General features: G+C 42.1%; 1 protein-coding gene across 6 annotated transcripts in view; it reads left to right on the top strand.

The window, feature by feature from the left end:
* The window catches only part of STARD13 (StAR related lipid transfer domain containing 13), a 480,039-nt gene that overhangs the window by 172,269 nt on the left and 281,187 nt on the right, over window positions 1-26,583 (top strand). The window lies entirely within an intron of this gene.

Raw genomic sequence — 26,583 nt, 5'->3', positions numbered from 1 at the left:
AAAGGGAGGTGGATATTTTTTGCTGTTTTTAAAATTAAATAGGCAGCTAGTATTGTTTTTAAAATTATTATGAAGAACAAGTTTAAGCTTTGTTGTAACCTGCGTTGTTTGCCTGGACTGCTCAAGACCTGAATGCTTGTGTAAGAGGAACTCTTTGAGTTGGCTTCTTAAATACCTTCATGCTGTTTCACATCTGATACTCCTTGATGGAACATAGGAGCCTTGTCTTGTAACAGGCTTAATCAAAGTGATACAAGCTATGAAAGTGAGATCTTGGAAGAGTGTTGCCATTTTCATAATGTAATAAAAATACTGTAATGATTAATAATTAATAAATAGTGTGTAATAAGCATGTCATAAAAACAAATTTTATATTTCCAAGATCACTGCTTTTATAATTTATACTCCGGTAAAGGAGAAAATCCCTGGTAATATTCATTTTTAGGAGGGGGTTTGCGAGACTTGACAGTTTAGTGAAAGGGGTTCATGGGTTGTTAAAGTTTGGGAACCACTGAAATATGGCTATCTGGATACCAGACCTTAATAACAGCTACTCTCAGACTTTCCTCCTCAAAGACAAGTTGCCAGTGGCAAAGGAGATTCAGGCCTCCCCAGTGCTTTACTGTGGTTCTGGAGAGTCAAGGCCAGAACTTCATCTGCTGTAAATCAGCATCGCTCCATAGATTTCTTCATACATAACTGAGGATCTGGCCCACAAACATGTGTGCTATGATGTATACTCAGCCTTTTGGGTGCCTACTAATTGGGCTAATAGAGATGTAGTATAGGTCTTTTCAAGCCTAAGATGCTAGGGCTGCTATCACAGCAGGCCACTGAGCATGTCTGGGGTTTTTTTGCTAGCAGCAGCAAATGTTGCCATCACAGAACTTCCATAAATATAAAAAAATTTCTAAGTTTAATTAGAAGTTTTTGCCAGTTGCAAGCCAGAATAACAAGATGGGGTCCAAGTCGTATTTACATTAATGCCCTTTAACAATGTTTCACATATGCTAATTGTTCCTGGAACATCGGAATACAGCTGTCAGGAAATTGTATTAAAACTGAATAACAATAGGTATTTGCTGAGTTCCTATACCATATTATGATTTTTTTAATCCATTGTGGATTGCTCAGTGAGACTAGATGAAGCAAAAACAAATCATACAATCATTTATTGTGGGACATATATGGGTGAGAAATTGACAGCAACAAAGTTTTTGCTTTAAAAATGTGTGCTCTTTGGACCTTATCTTAAGCTGCCATAAATCAGAGCAATACTGATTCACCCAGCTGAGGCTCTGGTCCTTTTGTCTAATAACTGCTTCTCATACAAGTTAAAAAGGAATCGTAGCTTAATTCTGGCTGCTAATCATGGCTTCAGTCAGGTACTGGCCATTGAGTTGAATTATGAGATGGAAAACAGAGAAGGGGGATATTTGTCTCATAATTTGATTAAAGACTATGAGATATATCAGATGATAAAACTCTTCATCATTTCTTTCTTGATAGCATTTAGTTGTAATCACTAACATACATACAGTATCAACCTTTTCATAGATGTTATGCAGTTCATCCAAAATGAGGTAATTTTCTTATATTCTATTTTAAACTTACCCTAATCAGTTACTTGGAATTATATAACCTAAATTCAGTTCAGAAATGTCCTGTGGTTGCCAGGAATAGTAACACTGCAGGAGGGTTGTGGTGTGTTTCTCTAAAGGATCCTTGAATCTTTCTCAGGAAGGTCATTTTGCTCAGCTTAAAAAAAAAGAGAGAGCGAGAGAGAGAGAGAGATGTTTATCTGCATTGCAGAGAGGCATAAAATCAGCTGATCACATGGCTTCATCCCTAAGGAGCAAAAGGTACGGCAATACTATGACTGTGTTATGAATACATTGGCTTGGCAATCCTCTATTTCTGAGATGTAACACATGCCAATTTTTTTTAAAGCACTCTAAGGGAGCATTAGTTTGTTCTTCTGATTTGAGAAGTAAAGATTGTCCCGTATGCCTAAAAAAAAAAAAAAAAGAGGAAAAAAAAGAAGAGTGAATATGAATAGTTCATGCATATAAATAGGTCTCAAGTAGCTTACAGGAGAGTGTGTGTGTGTGTGAGCGAGAGAGAGATCCAGCCAGTTTATGTACAATCTGATGAATAAGCTCAACCTTTGCTTGTTTGGGGAGGAGTGGGGAGCACAGGCAATTAGAGAGTTCATCACAAATACTTAAAATAAATGTAAGATGTTGGTTATGACCCATAAAGCACAGGACTTGCCTACCTAAGATAATGTCTCTTTCCCCTTGACATATCATAAAAGCTGTGGTCAGTGGAGGTGTTCAAGCTGGATCCTCATTAAAAGAGAGGGGACAACCTGCTAGGTGATCTCTGTGAGAGCTTGGGACTTTGGAATTTGCTGCTGCCTTGGACCAGACCAGCCAAACCTAGTGACCTGAGTATTCTTCAAAAGCCATTTATTTGACCAGGTTTTGGGGCAGGTTGACGTATGTTGTTACAAGGGCTAAAGGGGCTACTTTGATTTATTGTCTGGCTAAGTTAATTGATTATATATGATTACATTTTGCTGCTGGGTGAACCTGCTTTGCAACTGTAAGTCTAAGTAGTTGTTAAGGTGCTTAGAGCTTTTGGTGTGGGCTTTTTAATTGTAATTTAAATCTAAAGAAATTATAACAAAGCCATGATCATGCTTTGACGTGTGTGGCATCTTTCAGCTGAGGCTCTCAGAGGACTTTGCAAAGATGGGCAAGTATTGTTATTCCCAGTCTACACATGTGGAAACTGGGATTCAAAGAGATCAAGGCTCAGTCTTTCAATGTACCAAGGGCTAGAGTCACAAAGGGGATGTAGGTGCCCAACTGCCACCTTAGGCACCTAAGTCCTACAATCAAGCACTCTTGGTACTCACAAAACTCCTGCTCAGCTTCTGCCTAAACTTGTAGGTGCCTAAACTCACTTGTCACCAAAGTTTTAGCAGAGTAACAGTACCCTAGGTCTCTATGTTTCTGCCTCTGGGCATGCACACAACCAGGGCCGGCTCCAGGCACCAGCCCAGCAAGCAGGTGCTTGGGGTGGCCATGGGGAAGGGGTGGCTGTGACGTTATTGATATAAATGGGAACCATATAGAACATGGGTTGCAACCAAGGTCCTGTAGTGGCACCAAATCCTAAGTAAAGGGGGTCATATAAGGTGTCTAAGACCAGGTTCTGGGTTGCTGGTTATGATTATGCTGTCTGTATGTCTGTGTATCATTTTGTAGTTGAAGTTATAAGTATTCGCTCTGTACTGTCTGTATTTTGTATTATGCTCTGCCTCTGGGAAGTGTCCCAGACAAGCTGATGTTAGCCCTGCATAGCTGGCTTGATGGCCCATTAAGGACCATCAGCTACACAATTGACCCATGGAGAGAAGGCAGACACGCCTTGTGACTGCAGACTCCATTTTTGCTGTAATTTTCCACAGTGAGGACAAAGGGATTCTTACACCTGGAAAAGTCTATATAAGGCTGATGCATCATCTCCATTTTGTCTTCAATCCTGCTTCTGACCTCTGGAGGGACTTTGCTACAAACTGAAGCTTTACACAGGGGACTGAACGACCCATCCCGGCGGGGGATGTATTCCAGAGACTCAATTTGAACCTGCAGTTTACTCCATCACTGCTGCAAGCCTGAACTAAGAACTTTGCCATTACTGTATGTAATTGATTCCATTTAACCAATTCTACCTCTCATCTCTACCTTTTTCCCTTTGTAAATAAACCTTTAGATTTTAGATTCTAAAGGATTGGCAACAGCGTGATTTGTGGGTAAGATCTGATGTGTATATTGACCTGGGTCTGGGGCTTGGTCTTTTGGGATCGAGAGAACCTTTTTCTTTTATTGGGGTGTTGGTTTTCATAACCATTCATCCCCAGGACGAGTGCACTGGTGGTGTAACTGGGAGACTGGAGTGTCTAAGGAAATTGCTTGTGTGACTTGTGGTTAGCCAGTGGGGTGAGACCAAAGTCCTTTTTGTCTGGCTGGTTTGGTTTGCCTTAGAGGTGGAAAAACCCCAGCCTAGGGCTGTAACTGCCCAGTTTAAGCAATTGGTCCTGATTTGGCACGCTCAGTTGGGTCCCGCCAGAATCGCTCTGTCACAGTGGCACATCCAGCTCTTTGGTGGCAATTTGGCGGCAGGTCCCTCACTCCCTCTTGGAGCAAAGAACCTGCCGCCAAAGACTGAAGCGGCGGCGGTAGAGCTCCCACAGATCGCGATCGCTGCTTTTTTGCTGCTTGGGGTGGCAAAGCCCCTGGAGCCGGCCCTGCGCACATCAGCCTCACTTTAGGACCTCTGGATGCCAAAATCCCAGTGCAATGCATGAATAGGAGGAAGATAGGCTTTCCTCTGCCTAACTTCCCTGTGGGGCCTGATCCGGTAGGCATGCTCAGAGTCACTGAGACAGAGAGAGAGCATGAGGATGACTCAGTAACCTGATGGTTAGAGCACTCACCCAGAACGTGGGAGACCCAGCATCCAGTCACACTGCTTTAGTGATTAGTTAGCAGTGGAACAGCTTCAACAGGAGAGAGTGAGGGAGCCCCATATGAGAATATTCCATAGCCCTGTGGTTAAGGCACTCACCTGTGAGGTGGCAGATCACTGTTCTAATCCCTTTTCCTCAGGTGGAGGAGGAACTTGACCTGGATGAGCTAAAAGTTATGAGGAGAGCTCCTCCTCCTCCTCCTCTTTGCTTCTTTCAAGAAATGCCTTAGGCACCTAACTCCCAGAGGAGTTAGGGTTCACAACTGAGAATCCTGAGCAGAGAGCAGTGCCTCCCTGCAGCTCAGATTTAGACACCAAACTTTCCAAGCGGGGAGAGCAGGGATTAGGACATACCCTCTCTCTTTGGTCTCTCCCAATGGCTATCTTAGGTGGGAAGCCACCTAGCTTGCTGGGTTTTGTGAATCCCATGCTTGGGCACCTGTCGCCGTCCATTCATTGTCTAAGGAGCCTGAGTTCCTGGCTCAGTCTTTGTACATCCCAGTGGTTTTCTAGATGCCTCAAAGTTAGGCATTGGGGCTAGATTCACAAAGGGAGTTAGTCACAAGTGTCTCAGTGGGAGCTGAGGTGCTTGGCACTCTAAAGCCTAATCCAACTCCCGTTAACATCAATTGAAAGACTACCATTCATTTAAGTGGGAATTGCATCAGGCCCTAGTTGGCTTGCCAAATGCCATGCAGCAAGCCAGCAGCAGATCCAGGAATAGAAACCAAGGCTGAAATTGTTAAAGATGCCTATGGGATTTGGACGCCCGATTCCCATTCTACCCAAATCTCTTAGGAAGGTTGGAAATTTAATTCCAAGTCTCCCGACCCTGAGTCCTCTGCAGTAACCACAGCAGAAGGCTGTGCTGCCACCCAGATATCAGATTATGAACAGTATTGTTGTAGTCATATTGGTCTCCGGATATTAGAGAGACCATGTGGGTGAGGTAATATCTTTTATTGAACCAACTTCTGATGGTGAAAGACACAAGCTACACAGAGCTATTCTTCAGGTCTTCAGATTATACACTGAAATAGACAGTATATTTTTTCTTTCCATTGTTTTAGCACCCTTGAATTTGTGCTTGATTGCATAACTAGATCTTTAAAGTCTTTTATCATAAATTAGGCAGTTCTCAAAATATTGTAATTTACTCTATACTTATTAGAGATATTCATCCAAATCATGCCATGAAAGATTTTTGCCTGTTAGACAAAATAACAGTATTGAAGTTGATTTGAGTTGGCCTTAGCATATGTTCTAAACACTTATTAAATGTGTATCTGAACAGTATTAGAGATATAAAGATGAGAATTGGTTTGTACATGTTATGTACAGATGCACTCACTCAGTTAAGCTGTGCCCTAAAGCATGCAGCTTTTAGCTCTTTTGTTTATAGTATTGGATACAAATATAGTTGGTACTTAAGCACATGCTTAACATGAAGCATGTGAATAGCCCCATTGACTTCACTTGGACTACGCACGTGCTTACAGTTACGCATGTGTTTAAGGGCTTTGCTGCATCAGGACAATAATATGGTCCTATTGGGTGCAAGAATTCTCATTACCCAGTATGGCATAAAATTTCACAGCTGGTTTCATCTCCTTAGAGTTGCCATACTGAGTTATCAAGAGTTTGCAGCATGCTCCCCCTTGCCTAACCGAAGAATCACAGCTATCCAAAGTATTGCTTGGAGATAAAAATTGCAGCTATCTAAATTGCACCTGGTCTGCTGCCTGAAGCACTTCAGACTTAACTGCATCCATTACTGACAATGGATGTTGTTGCACTGTGAAATTTGCACTTTCAGTGTGAAAATATTAATTTTCAATTATCACAAAAGTTCAGTGTCCTTGAACAGATGCAGAGAGGATTATTTGTAAAACAACCACTATTAAATACTGTATACTGTACATCACAAGAAAATTGACTTCTGCGCTCACTCTCTTTTGGCCTGGAGCAAACTAGGTACTTCCAATTGTGTGGCAGTTTCTGGACTTGGTTTATAAGGAGTTCACTTTGAATTTATGAACTAGAAAGACAGTTCCAATTTAGATATTTGATGCCTCTATTGCTGGAATACATTACATTCTTCATGAGGAAGGCAGAGCCATGAAACCTACAAAAGAGGTAACATCAAAAAATGTTTATTTTAAAATCTAGCATTATTGCCAACTGCTAAACAAACAGGAAACTACATAGGCAATCAGAGAAAACTGAATACAAATTGAAAATGATGTAAAATAGGTCTCTAGTAAAGAAATTTTACACTGGCCTTAACATTCATACAGCCACTCACAAATCCTGCTTTTGTTGGTACATTGCGGGAAGCGGTGATGCTGCCTAATACATCCCCTACAAAAGGACTTCTGCCATCCAGGGTGTCTTGAGCAATGCTTGGGGAATAGAGATTGCTGCTCTTCAGTGTAGTAAGAGTGTGCCTCTGCCTGCTCCCAGCAAGCACTTGCATTTGTACTGGTCAGCTTGGTCCCCTAGTTCCTTAATTTACAGTCCAGCCCCAAGGGGATGTGGTCGTGTGCTAGTCTGATAGTCCTCCTCTCTGGAGGGATCCTGCCTGTTCATGCACAAGGGGAAGAGGCTTCCTTACTCTCGCCTCGCCCACTTATGTACTGGAACAGCAGAGGGCAGGATACAGCCTGTTAAAGTGTAACTGATTTTCTGAGACTCTACATTGGACCCTTTTCCATCTAATATACACTGCAAAAATGTTTCAATGAAAAACTTTCAACCAACCCTGCACAAAGCCCATCTGACTCCTTGGCTCAGTCTCCCTTCCTAGGGGCAACATCTGGTCCTTCACCAGTCTTTATAGCAACTGTAAGCAGCTGAAGTGCTTGCCAGCACCTGCATTATCTCCTCCTATATTTCTTGGGTGCCTGATGTGTAAAACCCCATCACAACCTTGCAGTAAAAAGCTGGACACTGTTTAAAGCTTGTGGTGTAAAGCTAATGATCTGCAGGCATTTCTATTGATGCAGGGCCTTGCTAACCTGCAGTGAAGATAAGCCCACAGTCTGATCTCCAACCTGCAGAGTACTTCTGTGGTTCAAGCTGCTGCTTCTTTCATATGGCTTAAAAACCGCAATGTTAGATGTCGAAGTCCAGGTTAGAAATCCAACTGATTGTTTCAGGTGACATGGAGTGGATGGCAGAGACACCATTGGGATGTGATGGCTTGGAACACTAGTTGACCAGGTGTTCCATAGTTTGAAGCCCATTTCTGCAGTCACAAATAGGATTGTGTCTCAGTCCCATTTATGAAGGGCATAGGTGCATCTGTTGTTGGATGTGCAGATGTGGTTCAAAGTGGACCATGTCCTACATGGGAGTGAAAAGCCAGTGGGTTGCTTTTTGGGGGTTCTTGATGAGGTGTTTGGCATTCTTCCACCTTGCTCACTTACCAGCTCAGTTGTTTCCAATATTTCCATTGGGCAACATCCCTTCCTCATCCTTCCCCTTCCTGACTCTGCAACCCCTTCTTTTCTCTCCTACACACATACATTGCGGAGGGTAGTGAAATTAACTTCTATATTTATTACTGTCCGTTTTTATACAACAGTATAACTGATTATACTAGCACAGCTCTTAGCATAACTGATATTAGCACAGCTCTGAGCATATTAATCTTTAATTCTGCTGCAGAGCCAAGAGCCCAGAACAATGATTTTCACTAATAATGTAACACACTGCCATGTCGGATCACTATAAGGCTTCAATTTCCTGGGACGTGTAAGAGATATGGCATCATAAACAAGATGTTTTCAGTCTCCATAGGCTGTCAGCTTGCTTAGTTACCTTTGTGAAGAGAACCTCTCAGTGGCCATCAAGACCAACCATGCTGAAAGGAGGCAGAATTAAGGACTTAATTGTAAGGAAACGGTTGTTCAGGACGGAGGGCTAACTGAAAATTCAAGACCTCTCTCAGACCAAACTGTCATTTTTGTCTCTCTTTTCTCAGGGTGTTCCTTTGGCCTAGGATTTGGGTTTGACTAGATTCCTCTTGTTCCCTCCTTCTCACAAAACAGTGTGCAAGCACATTGATAAAACTATAGAAATTTAGGGCTAGAAGGGACCTTGAGAGGTCATCAAATCCAGCTCCTGCACTGAGGCAAGACAAAGTATACCTAGACCATCCCTGACAGGTGTGTGTCCAATCTATTCTTTAAAATGTCCAGTGACAGGGATTCCATAATCTCTATTGGTAATTTACTCCCAAATTTAAATAGCTGTATTGTTAGAAAGATTTTCCCAATATATAAACCTAAATCTCTGTTGTTGCAAATTAAGCCCATTACTTATTATCCTACCTTCAATGAACATAAGAGTGCCCATACTGGGTGAGACCAATGGTTCATCTAGACCAGTATCCTGTCTTCCAACAGTGGGCAATGTAAGGTGCTTCAAAGAGAATGAACAGAGCAAGCAATCATCCAGTGGTCCATCCCCTGTCATCCACTCCCAGCTTCTGGCAATCAAATGCTAGGGACAACCAGAGCATGAGGTTGTATCTCTGGCCATCTTGGTTAATAACTATTGATGGACTAATCCTCCAGGAACTTATCTAGTTCTTTTTTTGAACCTCATTATAATTTTGGACTTTATAACATCCCCTGGCAATGAGTTCCACAGGTTGACCATGTGTTGTCTGAAGAAGTACTTCTTTTCATTTGTTTTAAACATGCTTCCTATTAATTTCATTGGGTGTTTTTTGTGTTATGTGAAGGAGTAAACAACACTTCCCTATTCAGTTTCTCCACACCATTCACAATTTTATAGACCTCCATCATATCCCCTCTTAGTCGTCTCTTTTCCAAGCTTAAAAAGACTGGTCTTTTTAATCTCTCATATGGAAGCTGTTCCATACCCCTATTCATTTTTGTTGCCCTTCTCTGTATCTTTTCCAATACTAATAAATTTTTTTTGATATGGGGTAACCAGAACTGCACACGGTATTCAAGGGGTGGGTATACCATGGATTTATATAGTAACATTATGATATTTTCTGTCTTATAATCTATCCCTTTCCTAATGGTTCCTTACATTCTGTTAGCTTTTTTGACTGCTGCTGCACATAGAGAAGTTGTTTTCAGAGAACTATCGACAATGGCTCCAAGATCTCTTTCTTGAGTGGTATCAGCTAATTTAGACCCCATCATTTTGTATGTATAATTGGGATTATGTTTTCCAAAGTGCATTACTTTGCATTTATCAACTTTGAATTTCATCTGCCATTTTGTTGCCCCATCACCATGTTTACTGAGATCCCTTAAAACGCTTCGCAATGTGCTTTGGACTTCACTATCTTGAGTAATTTTGTATCATCGGCAAATTTTGCCACTTCACTATTTAACCCTTTTTTAGATAATTTATGAATATTTTATTAATAGGTCCCAGTGCAGGCCCCCAGGAAACACCACTATTTATGTCTTTCCATTCTGAAAAATGGCCATTTATTCCTACCCTTTGTTTCCTGTTTTTTAACTAATTACCAATGCATGAGAGGAGCGTCCTTCTTATCCCATGACAGCTTACTTTGCTTAAGAGCCTTTGGTGAGGGACCTTGTCAAAGGCTTTCTGAAAGTCCAAGTACATGAAGAGCAGTTGTTCACCATCCTCTTTATAGCCATCATTAACATATTTGAAGACTGTTATCAGGTTCCCCCCCACTTGTCTTCTTTTCTGAAGGCTAAACACGCTCAGTTTTTTTTAAAACCTGTCCTCATTGGTCAGGTTTTCTAAACCTTTAATCATTTTTTTTGCTCTGTTCTGGACTGTTTCCAGTTGACCCACATCTTTCCAGAAGTGTGGCTCCCAGATTTGAACACAGTGCTCCATCTGAGGTCTCACAAGTGCCCAGTAGAGCAGGATAATTATCTTGCGTGTCCTACATACAACACTCCTGTTAATACTACCCAGAGTGAGATTAGCCTTTTTCACAACTGCATCATATTGTTGACTCATATTCAGTTATCAGAGGGGTAGCCGTGTTAGTCTGGATCTGTAAAAGCAACAAAGAATCCTGTGGCACCTTATAGACTAACAGACGTTTTGCAGCATGAGCTTTCGTGGGTGAATACCCACTTCTTCGGATGCAAGTGGACCACTTGCATCCGAAGAAGTGGGTATTCACCCACGAAAGCTCATGCTGCAAAACGTCTGTTAGTCATATTCAGTTGTGATCCACTATAATTCCCAAATCCTTTTCAGCAGTACTACCACCTAGCCAATATTTTGTAGCTGTGCAGTTGCTTTTTCCTTCCTAACTGGAGTACTTTTCACTTGTCTTTATTGAATTCCATTGTGCTATTTTAGATCAATATCAAAGTAAGTAGCATAGATAAGATTTTTAAAATGTCATCTACTAGTAAAATCTATTATAAAGAAATAAGTGTGTGTGTGTGTGTGTGTGTGTGTATGCACGCATGCATGGAAAGAGAGATGTGCATCACTGCCTTCTTCAGGATGGAATCAGATCTGCTTAGCTGCTATTATCTATTCACTCTATCCCTGATGTTGCTAGGTAGTTTCAAGTATAATGACAACTGTGAAGCCCTAGGCCCGTATCCACCACGGATTTGTTACAATTACATAACAGTATCCACAGATGAAATTTAGAAATCCCAACAACTCTGTAAAATAATTATGATATATTCCAGGAAATTCAGATCATACATCTTTAAACCCTGAAGCTGCTGACTTCTTGGTAAGAGAAACTAATTGATAAATGTTCCCCTGACCCTTTAAAATTGGAAGAAGCATCCTTAAAGCTCTTCATCAATACTTTATCAAGAAGGTATCCAACCCTATTATATTCCTTCGTAGTATCCAACAGCTCTTCTTTATGGCTGATGCTTTTGATCTTTTATGCAGTGTTGTTCATAGACGCTGACTTTTATTGTTCCTGGTGTGTGCTCCACCCCCACTCTGCCCCAAGGCCCCACCCCACTCTGCCCCCTTCTCTGAGGCCCTGCCCTTGCTCCTTCCCCGCCCTCGCTCTGCTTCTTCCTGACCCTGCTCCTCCCTCTCCCTCAAGGCCCCAGGTCAGCTGCTGAACAGCTGAATGGCGGCCCAGCTGAACGGTGACCCATCCGAACAACTGTGGCTGCTGGGTGCTGACCACCCCCACTGTTTTTTTTTCATGGGTGCTTGAGCCCCAGAGCACCCACGGAGTCGGCCCCTATGTCTGATTCTCTCCTCACTTGTAGCAGTGTAAATCAGTAGCGACCCCAATTAAACCAGTGGAGTTACACTGCTATAAAATTAATGAACCACAGGTAGTTCAGCAGCCTGGGAAGCAGTCTAATGAGTGTCGCTGGGGTTCACCAGCAGATATAAACCCAATCTGACAAGCCAGAGAAGGCATGTCAGGCTGGCAGTGCCAGCAGGAATCTGAAACACAGTTCTTGAGTTGAAGAGGATACTAAGTAAAGGTCAGTCTAGATGGCAATGGCACCGTAGTATAAACAAGGCCTGCATCAAACACATTTTTGGACAGTTAATTTCCCTTGTTTCTTGAGGAAGAACTGTTAGTGAGGGGCATGATTGGAGGGCACCTCTGGAAGGGGAATCCTTTAGCTACCAGCTCTGCCCTCCTCCTGGTGCCCACGAACCCCCGGTAGGGCTGGAAGGGCCATGAGAAGAAAGGAGAATGGTAACTGATGGACTATGAGAGCACATCTACCAGCTGGAGCAGCAAGAGGAATAGCAGGGAGCCCCAGACTTTGTATCTACTTCAGGGAGTTAGCATAAAGGAAGGGGCTCTGCACAGCCTTCTGCAGTACAGGAGTACTGTTGATGTGTGGAATGGCCTAGTCACCTCAGTGGTGTGTGCTCAGATGAATTAGGACACTCCAAAACAATGAACAGTCTAACACAATAGTCTGGGTGGTGTGAAATGACCCATTTATTTCAATGGGAGTTCCCCTCTACCTCAGTTTCAGTTGTGGAATACCATTGTACAAGGTAATCTCACTATGCATGTTGGTTTTAGAGCAACTAGAATATTAATATCTTCTTCTTATTGCGAGAGACAGTATCTGAGGAAAGCCTGAACCAAATTACTCCAAACTTGCACCATTGCCTCTGTTGTGGTATATCAATATCCTAGATAATCTCATTATGCATGTGGATCTTAGAGTACTTTGAAAATTAAAAGAAGCTCATAATGCAGGGGGAGGACATATATTGGGAACCTCTTGATCAAATTACCTAAATTTACCCCAGCCTCTAAATAGCATTTTAATTATTGCTTCCCCAAAAAGGAAGTGGATGGTGGAAATTATCCACTATTTATCCCAAGAGAGTAATATCAGGATCAGAGACATAGTTTGAGCCCCAAGTATGTGGTTTTTTGTTTTTTTTTAAAGAGAGAGTTATAAGAAGTGTAAAATTTGGATGTTACATGATTTTTTTAGTGGGACTGTATCTCTCTTAAACGACCACAAAAATTTTGACTACTGAACCCTGTGGCTGTTTTCAAGACAAGGGTTTTTTGAGGGCTTCTTTCCCCTAATCATCTTTCTCTTACCCTAACCTATTCTTTTGTGCTCCCAGCACTCTGTTCTATATGTACATACAATGGTGAAAAGGGACAAATTTTCTTATCCAGATCCAGTCTTTCAGCCCCACAAAATCAGCAGTTACCCTGATTTTGGAGAATTAGGAATGTAAAGGAAAATTTCGTTTTTAAAGGTGATCTGTAAAGAGTCAATAACTGAGACTGTGCCTTTGTTTGATTTTCTTCTGATGTGTAAAGAAGGCATGCAGATTTGGGGGCCTAGGTGTTTTATGTTGTACTTTGTTTGTTTTGGGTTTTTTGGGAAGGGAAGATACGTTTATGTTGTCTCCTTTTATATTAAAAATTCAAGTCCTGCCTAGCCTGGGGGATTCATGCTTTGGCTTTGTCTAGACTAGTGGGTGGTCCTATTATAATTTGAGCTAATTGATTGTAAATGCTAATTATGTTGATAACCTTAGGGCATGTCTACATTTGCCATTTAAAGCGCAAAAGTCCCTTTTTTTGTGAAAAAAATGTGGGAGCGTCTACACTTGCCAATGACTTTTTGTGGCGAAACTCAGAAGTTTCACCGCAAACAGAAAACCACCTCCACGAGAGGGGTACAGTTCTTACTGGTGATACTTTTGTGGTGATGTGCAAGTGAAGTCACATTCTTCCTGTTTACACAACGTATCCCACAACACCTAGGTGACCACTCTGGCCAGCAGCTCTGCTGTGCTGACGCCAGGTAAACAGACGTCTGCCCCTCCCCCTGAAAAGCCCCAGGAACTTGAAACTCCCCTTCCTGTTTTCTTGGCAAGTGCTCACTTATTGTCTGGTCAGGTGACAATGGCTGCTCCACAGAGCAAATGATCCCCTGCTTGGAGCAATGCTGAGCTACTGGAGTTGATCAGTGTTTGGGGAGAGGAGGCTGTGCAGGAACCCAGGATGCCCTGCAATCACCCCCACTCCTTCCCACAAGACCTATCCTCAAAATGGAGAGAGTTATGCTGTGGGATAGTTGCCCTCAGTGTGCTGCTCTCATGGCGATGGAAGTGCTGCAAATGTGAACACGATCTGGCACCTGTGGAAGTAAGTGGGAACACAAACCAGCGCTTTTCTTTTACCGGTTCCCTATCACCGGTGAAACTGCAAATGTAGACATAGCCTGAGGCTCTCCACAAGTTTGTTGTGAAGCACAACGTTTTGTGGTTTGCCCAAGGCTAAGCTCCCATGTCCTGATACCCTGCAAATGTTTGTGTCTAGATTAGCATTTACAATCACTTAACAAGCAATTGGCAAACAATTACAACAGGAGGACAAATGCTAGTCCAGGCAAAGCCTATGATATCAGGAGAACTAGTGAAATGATAAGGACACAAGAGTCAAGAGACAAAAAAACTGAGCAATGGAGAGAGGAAGGGATTTTAAATCACCCTTTGAAAAACGCTGTGTTTTGTCTGATTTTGTAAACACCTATTTATCTTCAGTGCTAAATGAGTATTTTGGATAAAGGCTGCATGTGTGCAAGGGAGGGATGAGAGAGACAAATTTGCCCCCAGATTTTTACTATAGTGGGGGGCAGGATAGTGCCCCCTTCCCCCCTTAAATGGTACTCCTGAGGACAGACACCTCCCAACCCAGGCAGAGCAGAGCGGCTTGGTACTCGCAGAAATGGGGGAAGTCAGTGGAAGTGACTCTGCATGCACACGCCCTCCTACACACCACATCTTGCCTGTGTTTGGGGGCCAATGCCTCCCTGCCCCTCTAAAACTGCACCCATGGTGTACTCCCTTCCCCCTCTCCAGACACTGCAGCAGGCCCCACCCACCCCCAGCCAGAGTTCCTCTGCCTGGAATGGGACTCACCTAGTGCTGCCTACAGTTGGAGCTGGCTGGGAGCGGGAACCTGCCCAGGAGATCTAGGTAGGAGGCAGGGCAACCCAGCTAAGCAGGATCTCACCACTGCTGATCAGGCCAGGCTTCTGCAGGTCAGAGGGAGCACTGCGTCCCCCCCTCACCCACCGCTAACGCTGGCTGGAGCAGCTCCCTGAGGCTGCTGGAGGAGGCCCCCAGCAAGGGCTGAAGCAGGGCTAAGTCAGCCCCTGTTTCAGCCAGCCCAGGGTCCACAAAACAATTGATAGGCAGGGTGGGGCTGTATTCAGCGGAGCCCTCCAAACAGCTCAGCTAATAATCACAGCTGCCTTCCAGCTGATTGGTGGGGGTGGGGCTAGGGTTGCCAACCCTTCAGGATTGGCCTGGAGTCTCCTGGAATCAGCATCCATCTCCAGATGACCATTGAAAGCAGGAGATTTTAATAGGATATTTTAAGAAAATGCATTACGTCATGTTGGGGGAAAAAAATCTCCTGCAATAGCTTCAGTCAGAGTTGGCAACCCTATGTGGGGCTGCCTTGGAACTGCTGATCTATGGTTGCAGCACCACTATTGCTGGTGGGTGCTGAACTGGAGCACCCACAGAGTCAGCAGCTATGGTGGTGTTGTAGCTGGGTTGATCCTAGGATATTAGAGAGACAAGGTGGGTGTGGTAATATCATTTATTGGACCAGCTTCTGTTGGTGATAGAGGCTTTGGATATACTACAATGTTTTGTTGTCAAAAGGCAGCTTTCTTGACAAAACACTGTGATGCGATTGTGTGCCCCATTTTAGCGGCAAAATAAAACCACCCTGACAAGAGACATAAGGCTTTTTGTGCAAAATTTTTGTCAGCAAAGTGCCAGTGTAGATACCATGCTTGATTTTATTGCTTTAATTGGCCTCTAGGAGGAGTCCTACAATGCCAGTCATGACCGCTCTGGTCAACAGTTTGAACTCCACTGCCCTGCAGCCAGGTAAGCAACCATCCGCCTCTCCCCCTTAGAAGCCCTGGGAATTTTTGAGGAGACTGTGGAGAGGTCTCATTGCATCTTCCTAGGCGACCATGGCAGGTTATCACAGCAAATGCTCTCCAACTTGGACCACTGCAGAGCTGCTGAATCTGCTCAGTATCTGGGGAGATGAGGCTGTGCAGTCCCAGCTGCGCTTGAGCCGTAGGAATTTTGATACCTACAGGCAGATTTCTTGAGGCTGTGCGAAAAGGGCTATGATGGGGACACGATACAGTGCAGAGTGAAGATAAAGGCGCTGAGGCAGGTGTACAATAAGGCAAGAGAGGCAAATTGTTGCTCCAGTGAGGCATCTAAGACCTGCCGGTTCTATAAGAAGCTGGATGCTCTCCTAGGTGGTGACCCCACCTCTACAGCCAAGAGCCCCCTGGATACTTTGAGGGCCTGGAGGCAGTGGAAAAAGGACCTAACACGGAGGACAAAGTCATTGATGAAGAGCTGGAGTTAGATGATGATGTGGAGCTCCCAGTGGGGCAGGCACCCAGGAACTGTTCACCACTCCGGAGGTGTCTAGCTAGTCTCAGCAGTTGCTCTCCGGCAAGCAAGAAGCAGGAGAAGAGATGCCTGGGAAGTGGCTGTGGGTTTGTGTAGTGTGGAGGTGGTTCAGGATATAGAAATGTACAAGGCTGGCTGTGTTTCTGTGTGCTGGACATTTCCCTGTGCATGGCGGAAAAGGGTGTTGATGCATGTTGAGATCTCAGGGGAATTCTCCAGAGAAATCTCCAGGAAATTTTCCTAGAGATACTCAGTAATCCTCTGCTGAAGGATCCTTGGCAGAGCTGCTTTCTTGTTCTCACATTGTAGGAAACTTTCCTGCACCACTTGGCAATCACTGGTGCAGGGACCAAAGTGACACACAAGCGAGCAGCATAGTGACCAGAGCGTAAGCAACAAGCATGTAGTAGATGTACCCTCATTTCCCCCACCTGTGGACAGGTGTGGGAGAATTTGAGTTATTTTCCCTAGTCAGCTGCACCACAACCCTTGAAAAGTGCTATTTTCCCCATGTACAGTGCCTCCCACCCAGCTAACACTCACCATGCTTTGGGTGCTCACAGAGATGTGTGCTTGCCAAGGGTCAGTGAAAAAGTGATTGTTATGTTACAAAATGTGTATTTTACTGAAATGTTTCGATGCTGTGCATGAATTTAACAATCATACTTCTGTGCATCGTTCCTTCTGCTTCAGCAGATGTGGCCTTCAGGAACATCCCACACACACCGTCCGAGCATCTCCCCCAGATAAGAAAGTGCCCAAGACGGAGCAAAGAAGACATGTTCCGAGAGGTTCCGCACTTCTCCAATGCAGAGAAATGGGCATGCAAAGAGTGGAGGGAAGCCGAAAGGCAAGACAGAAAAGAAAATCAGGAATTTGTTAAGGACGCTACTGAGCAGATGATTAAAGTCATGGAGGAGCAAATACAGATGCTGAAATCCTTAATAATGCTGCAGACTAAGTAGATGCATGCCTGCCCTCCCCTGCAGCACATTCAGAACTCTTTTCCATGTCCTCCCTGTCCCCAACTCTGCTCGCACAGTCCTTTCTGCTTTCCGGGACTTCTTGGTTTCTCCTTCATTCCACCCCCTTGGACAACTTTCAAAATGATAGCTGGACCTACACACAGCTCTGAAAGTCTACCCTTCCCTGGTACCTCCCTTCCCACCAAGCATCTTTGTGTTTTGTACAATCAAAGCAAAGTTTTTGAATGGTTATTCATCTTTATTTGTTCCATACAAATTGAGATAGCAGGCACTACCAATACATACACAGGCAGTTTATTCATGTGCTTACTGGAATGTAAAGCCCCAAATGTCACCATTACTTCCAAGGAAAACTACATGTGATAAATTACTGGTTCTCATGTTCAAAGTGTTGCCTCAAAGCCCCCCTGATTCGAATTGCCACACTCTGGGCTCTTCTGATGGCCCTGGTATCTGGCTGCTCAAAATAAGCAGCCAAGCAGTCTTCCTTAACATTCCATCCCCGAGCAAACCTTTCACCCTTAGCTTCACAAAGATTACACGTGGCTATGACCATGGGAATGTTATCCTCATTGAGGTCTAACCTGCCATAAAGGCATCACCAGCACACCTTTAATCTGCCAAAAGCACATTCCACTGTCATCTGGTACCTACTCAGCCTGTTCTTGAATTGCTTCATACTGCTGTCCAGGTTTCCTGTTTAAGGTTTCATGAGCCATGGCTGTAGGGGGTATGCCAGGTCTCCCAGGATCACTATCGGCATTTCAATATCCCTCACTGTAATCTTCTGGTTTGGAAAGAAAGTCCCCACTTGTAGCTTTCTATACAGGCCAGTGTTCCTGAAGATGTGTGCATCATGCACCTTCCCGGACCACCCCACGTTGATGTCAGTGAAACGCCCACAGTGATCTAAAAGTGCCTGCAACACCATGGAGAATCATAGAATCATAGATAGATTAGGAAGTACTCCTTCCTATTGATGTACTCCATCACAAGATGGTGTGGTGCCAAAATTGGAATATGTGTGCCATCTATTGCCCCTCCACAGCTAGGGAAACCCATTTCTGTAAAGCCATCCACTATTTCATGCACATTTCCCAGAGTCATGGTCCTTCGTAGCAGGATGCAATTAATTTCCCTGCACACTTGCATTAACACAGCCCCAACAGTCAACTTCCCAACTCCAAATCGATTTGCGACCGACCAGTAGCAGTCTGGAGTCACCATCTTCCACACCGCGATTGCCACAAGCTTCTCTACCAATAAGGCACCTCTCATTCTGCTGTCCTTGTGCCGCAGTCCTGGAGCAAGCGCTGTACAGTTCCAGGAAGGTAACTTTCCACATCTGAAAATTCTGTAGCCACTGCTCATCATCCCACACCTGCATGATGATATGATCCCACCATTCAGTGCTTATTTCCCAAGCCGAAAAGCAATGGTCCACCCTCTGCAACTGTTCTGTGAATGCCAAGAGCAATCTAAAGTTGCTCCTATTCATATCATGCACCATGTCAGGCAACTGGGAGTCGTCTTCAGTTAGGAACTTCATGATTAACTGCACTTCCATCCACGATGTCTTCATGACAGTTATCAAAGCATAGGAGAGTAGTGTGAGATCCATCCCTTCTCACAAAGATGCTGGGGTGCACAGCAAAGAAGGGCCGTTGAAAAATGCCACAAAAGAAAGCCAGAAGCCCATGGAATTCTGGGACAGAAAGCAATGCATCATGAGACATTGAGCCCAGTCCCAAGATGTGCAGTAATCTACTCTGCCTTCCCACAAGACCTAGCGGCAGAAGGTGTTGAGCTGGACTGTGGGATAGGTACCCACAGTGCACAGCTCACGCTGTTGATGCTAGGGCCCCAAGTGTGGATACGTTCTGCTGACAGACGGAGTGAGAGTGAACATGCAATACCGATTTTTATTATGGGGCTTTTTGAGTTTCATTTTGAGGGATGTTGGTGTATAGGGAGTGGTTTGAGGATGGTTTCTATGAGTCCTGGTATTCCTTGAGTAAGAGTGCTGTGGCCAGATATGATGGGTCTGCCTGAGTTCCCTTGTTTGTGTACGTACCTTAGGAAGTATGTAGAAGGTCCTTTGGTTGGATTCCTGGGGGATGTGTTTGTAGAGTTTCTCTTGGAGTTGTTTAGGAAAGGATTTGATGATATCTTTAAATTCCTGGGTCAAATGTGGTGTGGGGTCTTCTCTGAGTTCTTTATAATAGATGGTGTCGGAGAATGGTCCCTTGTAATATGTGTTCACTGCTTATGCCAAACAATCTGTTCAAACCTTGTATTTAGCAGGGATATTTTGAATTCATTTCCCAGACATAAAGAAGAGCTCTGTGCAAGCTCAAAAGCTTGTCTCTCACACCAACGGAAGTTGGTCCAATAAAAGATATTGCCTGATGCAACTAGTCACTCTCGATCATTCTCTATCAACCCCTTTTGGAATTTGTGAATCTGTTGTAAACACAGGAACATTTTGTTTCCACAATAAACACATTATAGTGGTATCTTGAACAAATATGGAGTAATACAGTGTATTGAACATTATGCCAACATACAAGCAAGAGAAAAAAACACTTTACTACTAGTTACATGAATTAAATACTTTGAAACTGTATTCAGACTGGGTCCAAATTTAGCAGACAAAGCAGTTAACCATTCGTGTCTGCCATCCCTATCCTCCTATAACTTTGTGACTTCATTCCATTGCATCAGCCAAATAGGTCAAGGCCAGAGGCATGTGGGATGATACTAAACCCCACTTAACAAGAGCCATAAGGAACAGCATTAAGTGAAATGTGCCATGTTAGCCTTTTGCTTATCAAGACTGATCTTCTGAAAAGTATTGCAAAGTGATGGTAAGAGAGAAGCAGTGTTTCTGAAAGCAAGACAAAACCACCAAATCAAATACAATATTAGAGCAGCAAGTCACAGAAAGAATCAAGTCAGTTGTGACAGGTATGATGAAAGGGATTAATGAAACCTCTTTTTTTGGAGTACTTTCTGCTTATGCTGCTTTTACTGATAGCAGGTAGATGTTCCTGATGCACTAAAAGTAAATCCTTGTACTAAATGTGCCTTGGCTCTTAAAACTTGGATCTAGCCTCTATTGTTATAATTTTGGGAAGTTTGAGCCAGATTATCAACTGCTGAAAATCAGCATAATTCCATTTTGTACATTAATCAGAGAACTTTTTGATGTTTAAATGTGATAAATTATAATTTACTAAAACAGCTGCTCTTTTAGTATAAACTACATTCACTTTGTTTTTCTTTTGATGGCAGTTTTAATATTGTTAAAAGTGGTATTCATCATTATAGACTTTATTGTTACTCTGTTTCAATTTATTGTAAACCTTTTTTCCCTCTAATTAACAGGTTATTTCGGAGTGACAATTTTTAAGTCCTTTTCAGCTACATTTCTATTTGATCAACACTTCAAACACTACACCAGCACTAAATGTTGCCTTGGATCCCACATCTCTGCCTCATGTCAATGATGAATACACGAGCTGGCCCACTGTCCGCAGTACATGGTTTATTAAAAACATTCTATTACATATCTGCATGATTCAGTGCATCAGAATATATACAAAGTAGTAGTAGGTAGAGGATAAAGAGCCATATAAATCTGGTCTTCTCTGACAGTTGATCTGGACTTGGAGAAAATCCAGGGGAAGAACTTGAAGAGAACATTTGTAGTGGAAAAAAGGTCATAACAGTGGAGGCTATGTTCAAGTTTTAAGAGACAAGAGTAATTTAGTACAAAGATTTATTTTTAGGATTTGTCTTTCACCTTACCAATTAAAATATTATACTAGAGAAAACTGTATTTAGATCTTTATTAATAAAGAACAAATTATTTTTAAATCCATTCTTCAATGATAAAATTGCCCTGAAGCCTTTGAAATTATATACAGTGACTAATTCTACTTTTGTACTTGCAGGCAAAATTTACAATTTTCTGGATTTTTAGAACTGAACTTTGAATTTTCCAGGGAGTTTCAATGAACTTTGAATTTCAATGGGAGTTGGGTGTTTAACTTCCTTAGGCTCCTTTAAAATCCCAGCCTAAAATATTAGCTTCAATTCCATTTTCTGTTGTTGCACAAGGTAAAAAATTCTGCATGCTGCAGATATCTGGATTCTGTGAGACAGAAACCAGGAAGGGCAATGCAATTTGTGTCACTTTGCCAGTATAATAATAAGAAATAATTTATGGTCTTTAAATTAAACCCTTTGTCAAGACACTGAAAGAGAAACCCACTTGTTTTTATGTACATTCTTACTCTGACAGCAACTTGAAACTTTTCATGGGTATAGGGGAAACAATATGAAGTAGTGGAGTTTTAAAATATTTGTGACTTCAGTTAAAACACTGTCACTTAAATATATTCAATTTTGTATAAGCATTGATGAAAGGTTTCTGTTTTGATAACATTGTAGAATACAGGTTAGATCCATGAGGATAGAAGCACACATCTCTATTAGTTCTTTTTCGAAAGCAATAGAAGTGCCTTTAGGGTCATCCATTAAAGATGTCTACAGTGGTTTTTTTAAAATCTTTTTATTGCTCACCTATGACAATGGATCAAATCCTACATGCCTTACTCTAGTGAGTACACCCATTGAACTCAAGTGTACTGATCTAGATGTGACTTTTCCACAGCAGCCAGAGTAGTATTAACGATTTTTATTATTCGTACAGTATCAACAGTGTGCTAGGTGCTTATGTCTAGGGTCCTAAGGTAACCATCTGTCACTGTGACAGTTGTGTCAAAAGCTGATATGGAGAAAACATTTTTAGTGCTTGTTCAGGATTTTGTTTAACATGGGGCCATGCAACAGAGTCTCCAGTGTCCAGCACCTGATTTGGCCTACAGCTGGAAATTTACATGAACTCCACTGATTATTTCTAGGGAATGGGGTTATTTAGGAGCCAGTGGTTGTTGGTTATTATAATGAAGGCCATATGGTTCATGATCCATTTTCTCTGAGACTGGTCTAGGGACACCGTGGGCCCAGTCCTGCCATAAATAGTCCCACTGAAGTCAATTATTCACGGAAGGAAGGGGACCAGGATTTGGTCCTATGGTAGTGTTACCTTCTAGATGGTTTCCCTGACCAGTGCAGAGTATGCTCTTAATGCCACATTATTTTAAAACGTTATTTTGAGAAAAATCTTGGGTACAGTAATGTATTATACACTGTTCCTTATTACTTAGGGCTTGTTTCTACTATCCATTAGTAGCTTCAACTCTTTGTGTGGTGCAGATCAGCATGTGTATTGAAAAACTGCCTGATGGTGTTTATACCACTCATTGGAGGGCAGGATGGAATCCTGACTGACTGACTTGTCTTATAAGCGTCAGAAGATATTAAGACACAAAGGACAGATCCTCAAAGGTATTTAGGAGTTTGAGGATCTGGGCAAATGTCCCTTATTTTGTGCAATTATATAGTCCTGATATCTGTTGCATTTTCTTTTTTTTTCTTATATCAATCTTGTAAAAATGTCTAGCAAAAATGCTGATCTGGTGACTCAGTTTTGTATGTGAATTGCTCCTTTAGAACTGGGTATATATATGTATAGTTTTAAATTAATGTCTAGCAGACTATTTAATCAATAATATTAACAACAAGCATGATTTCCAGTCTCTATTCCAAGCAAAGTTAAAAGTGATGTCCTTCTATAATTATTAATAAACAAGAAAAGTCATCCAACTATATCATATGCCATCTTCAGACAACGTTATGCTTCATAACTGTACTGCATTTTTTTCCCATAGAATGTAAACCCATAGAATAGAAAACCCTGTTTTTATTAGCATCAGATGTCAAGTGGGCTGTCAAAATGCCAGGGTTTATTAGATAACAATGATATTTTTGAGTCCCTATCTATGTTGAATGAACTTCTGGGCTTTTTATTAAATGTCAAAAGAGTCACTTTCATGTTGTACAAATAACCTAATTATTTTTCTTCTTCTTTTGAGGGAGAGATTTGCTTGGAGTCAGCGATTGGAGTTTGACATATGTTCTCAAATACCACTGTCAGATTTGAAATGTTTGCAATTTGAATTTAAAATGGCTAATAACTAATGAAATTTGACATGGGAAGAGGGAAGTAAAAGTCTTGGACACAACTGTCATTTTTATTTCTGTGAAAGCAGCAGATGAAGTTACAGGACTGGCTAGCATTGCAGAATAATTGTGCTGTTGCAGATTATAATAATCCTGAGTCCATTAGAGTTCCCATTTTATAGTCATTTTCATTGTCAAAAAAAGCTTTTATGTGACAAGAAGCTTACTAGGACAAAATCTTACATTATTAAATCATCTAATCCAGTTGTAGTGTGGGGGTTTCATGCCCACACTATTTATGCATGTCAGAGATCATGTGTATATTTGAGGGGAAAAAAAATTGATGACCATGTTGATCTGTTTTCATTGATGGATTTATATCTCCTCCTAGCCTCATTTCTACATAATCTTAATTGTTTGTTTGCATAATCTATATATGTGAAATTGCTTTCAGGGCTATCTTTAGGATTTTGGATTATTCTTGAGATGGGGGATGCATCTACACAATCTCCTTTTCTTTACCTCCCCACACACTGTGAATCTTCATCTTTCCTTCTCTCTTTTGCCGAACACCCCAAATATTATTTCGCTGATTCAGAAAGGTGGCTTCAATGGGACCAATCACATGCTTAAAGTTATACCTGTTTTAAAGTATCTTGCTGAACCAAGACTTTTCTCTCTCCTGCTTAGCATGGTTTGGGAAAGGCCTGGCAGCCAGGACTTTGCCAAGAGTGAGCTAGCAGAGATCATACTAGACACAGCTGCCAGTGGAGCAGGGATCAATGTTCTCAGACAATAGACCCAACAGGCGAGGAGCTGTCTACTAAATTGTTGGCTGTTCTCAGAGCAGAGCGATAACGGACACAAATACTCCAAGTGCTTTAAGACAGAGCTAGAGAATGACCTCCCACTCGAGTTTCCGATATTACACGTCCTTTCCTTTTCTAGGAACTAGAAATCCAAGAACTCTGAGTTTAACTTAATTCCACAGTGGCCCCAAATTAACTTGGAGCCCCACCCTTGATCATACATTTCTCAGATTCCATAAACCAGACTTTATCGATGTCCTGTGATCATAAAACAAAGTGGGTCTGAAGCTCCTCTCACAGAGGTGAATTAGGAGTGAATCCATTGAGGTCACTGGTGTAAAAGTGTTACAAGAGGAGGACTGAGGCCAATGTCTATCTGTAAACTCCCAATTTCTGTATTCTGTTTTTTATAGCTCAAGTGAATGGTTTAATCAATGCAAGATATTTGTCTTTGGATTCTATTTAACACTTCCACTTGCAAAATTACTACAGCTGGAGTTGTTAGTGAATTATTTCTTTATTATTCAGAACAGCAGGCGCTGGAACCTTGCACTAGCCTAGTCCATGCTTTCTGTGGATTTGATTGGATATTGGCATGCAGTTCAGATGGGATGCTAGTGCTCCAACAAATGTATTTTGTTATACAGTCAGTTATATAGTGCCTTACTATTACTATTTCCTTAAATCACTTTTAATCTGGCAGATTTCTGTTGCCATCTGGGTTTGCTCCAACTACAATTTGCATCTTTTGTTGTATGCTGTTCTAAAAAGACATTGGAAGTTGTTGTAGCCTGACCTTGATTGTAAAATAACTGGTGCCCCTAGGGCTATGCTAGAACACTAAAACTGAGGATGATTTATACACACTGAGAAAGTACTTATTCCTGGATTTAGGTGCTCTGACTAATTTAAAAGCACGAACTAAACAAAACAAATAAAATCTAGCAGTTTATCCCCACTTTAAACAACAAAGTTAACCAGGTATTAGATAGTTGACCTCAGTCCCAAATACATCTCAACTTTCTCCAACAGCTTTGAAACATAGATAGACCTTGCCCTAATTCAGACCTTGCCCAGAGGTAGACGAGAATTACAAAGTTGAGGGCTCTTTATGGAGAATACCACCAGTGCTGACCGTTTGAAACTGAGGAAGTCTCTAGCTTGACCACCTCTGCTGATTGCTTCAGTGAGAGTATGGCTCAAGGAAAACAGTGCTCTGTTAAGCAGGCAAGTCTAAGTCCATGTAGGGGTTTTACAGGCTGACATAAACACCTCAGATTTCATCTAGAAGCTCATTGCAGATCATAAAGTGCTGGTATAATGTGCTTCCATGCTCCCAGTGAGACACACTGCTCCAAAAGCAGGTGGCCACACCCTGCACCAGCTTCCATTTCTGCATAGACTTAAGCTTTCATTCCATTGCTATAGTCTGATCTTGAGTTGACAAAATCCTAGATAATGGGAATGAGTTTCAGCTCCAGAAGAGGTTGCAACCTTCTAACCAAATGTAAGTGGAAAAGAGTTCTGGCCACTGCTTGTATCTCATCGTCCAACAGCTTTTGGGGATTTAACAAGGATCCCTACATTGCATATATAAGTGATAACAGTGATATTATCTCAACATTGCTTCCAGTTGCTGTCTCCAATTGAGTACCATCACCTAAATCACTGGATCAAGTTTACAGCCATCTAGTTCTTCCGCCTGTACTGCATAGGCATTGGGTAGTATCCCTTTAAATAGTTTGTGAGCCCTCTAGAGGGCATCCTTGTCTTCTGTTGTAGAAGCCCCCAGGACCTAACAGAGTATCAGTGTATATATGTAGCTAGGCTGTGTATGTTTGTATGTAGTTAGTAAACATGGTTAATTAGAACCCAACTCTGTCCACGTGGTTTAAAAGTGGTTGAGGTTAGGTCAGAGTTAGCTAATACATTAACCAAATGTTAAATCTCACTCCCATGCTAAGCTAAACCCAACCTAGCCTTGACCACTTTTGCTGTACAAAATTTAAACTGTGATCATAATGGAGCTTTTACAAAGTAAAATTGTCCTGCAGTATTTCCTAGGATGGGAAAACAACTCCATGCTGCCTCACCTAGAAAGAGTGATTTTTTTTTCTATTCTGAAAGTAAAAAATTTGATTACATTTTGTATTTAAGGGAGGAGCTTTCTGGTGTTTCAGTAAAACTTGTATACAAATTAAGAGCTGAGGATACATTTTTTTTAAGTTAAGTTT

Source organism: Mauremys reevesii, linkage group 1, assembly GCF_016161935.1.
Source record: "Mauremys reevesii isolate NIE-2019 linkage group 1, ASM1616193v1, whole genome shotgun sequence".
NCBI lineage: Eukaryota > Metazoa > Chordata > Testudines > Geoemydidae > Mauremys > Mauremys reevesii.
Note: the sequence above shows the minus strand (reverse complement) of the source record. Positions and strands in the feature narration are given on the sequence as shown.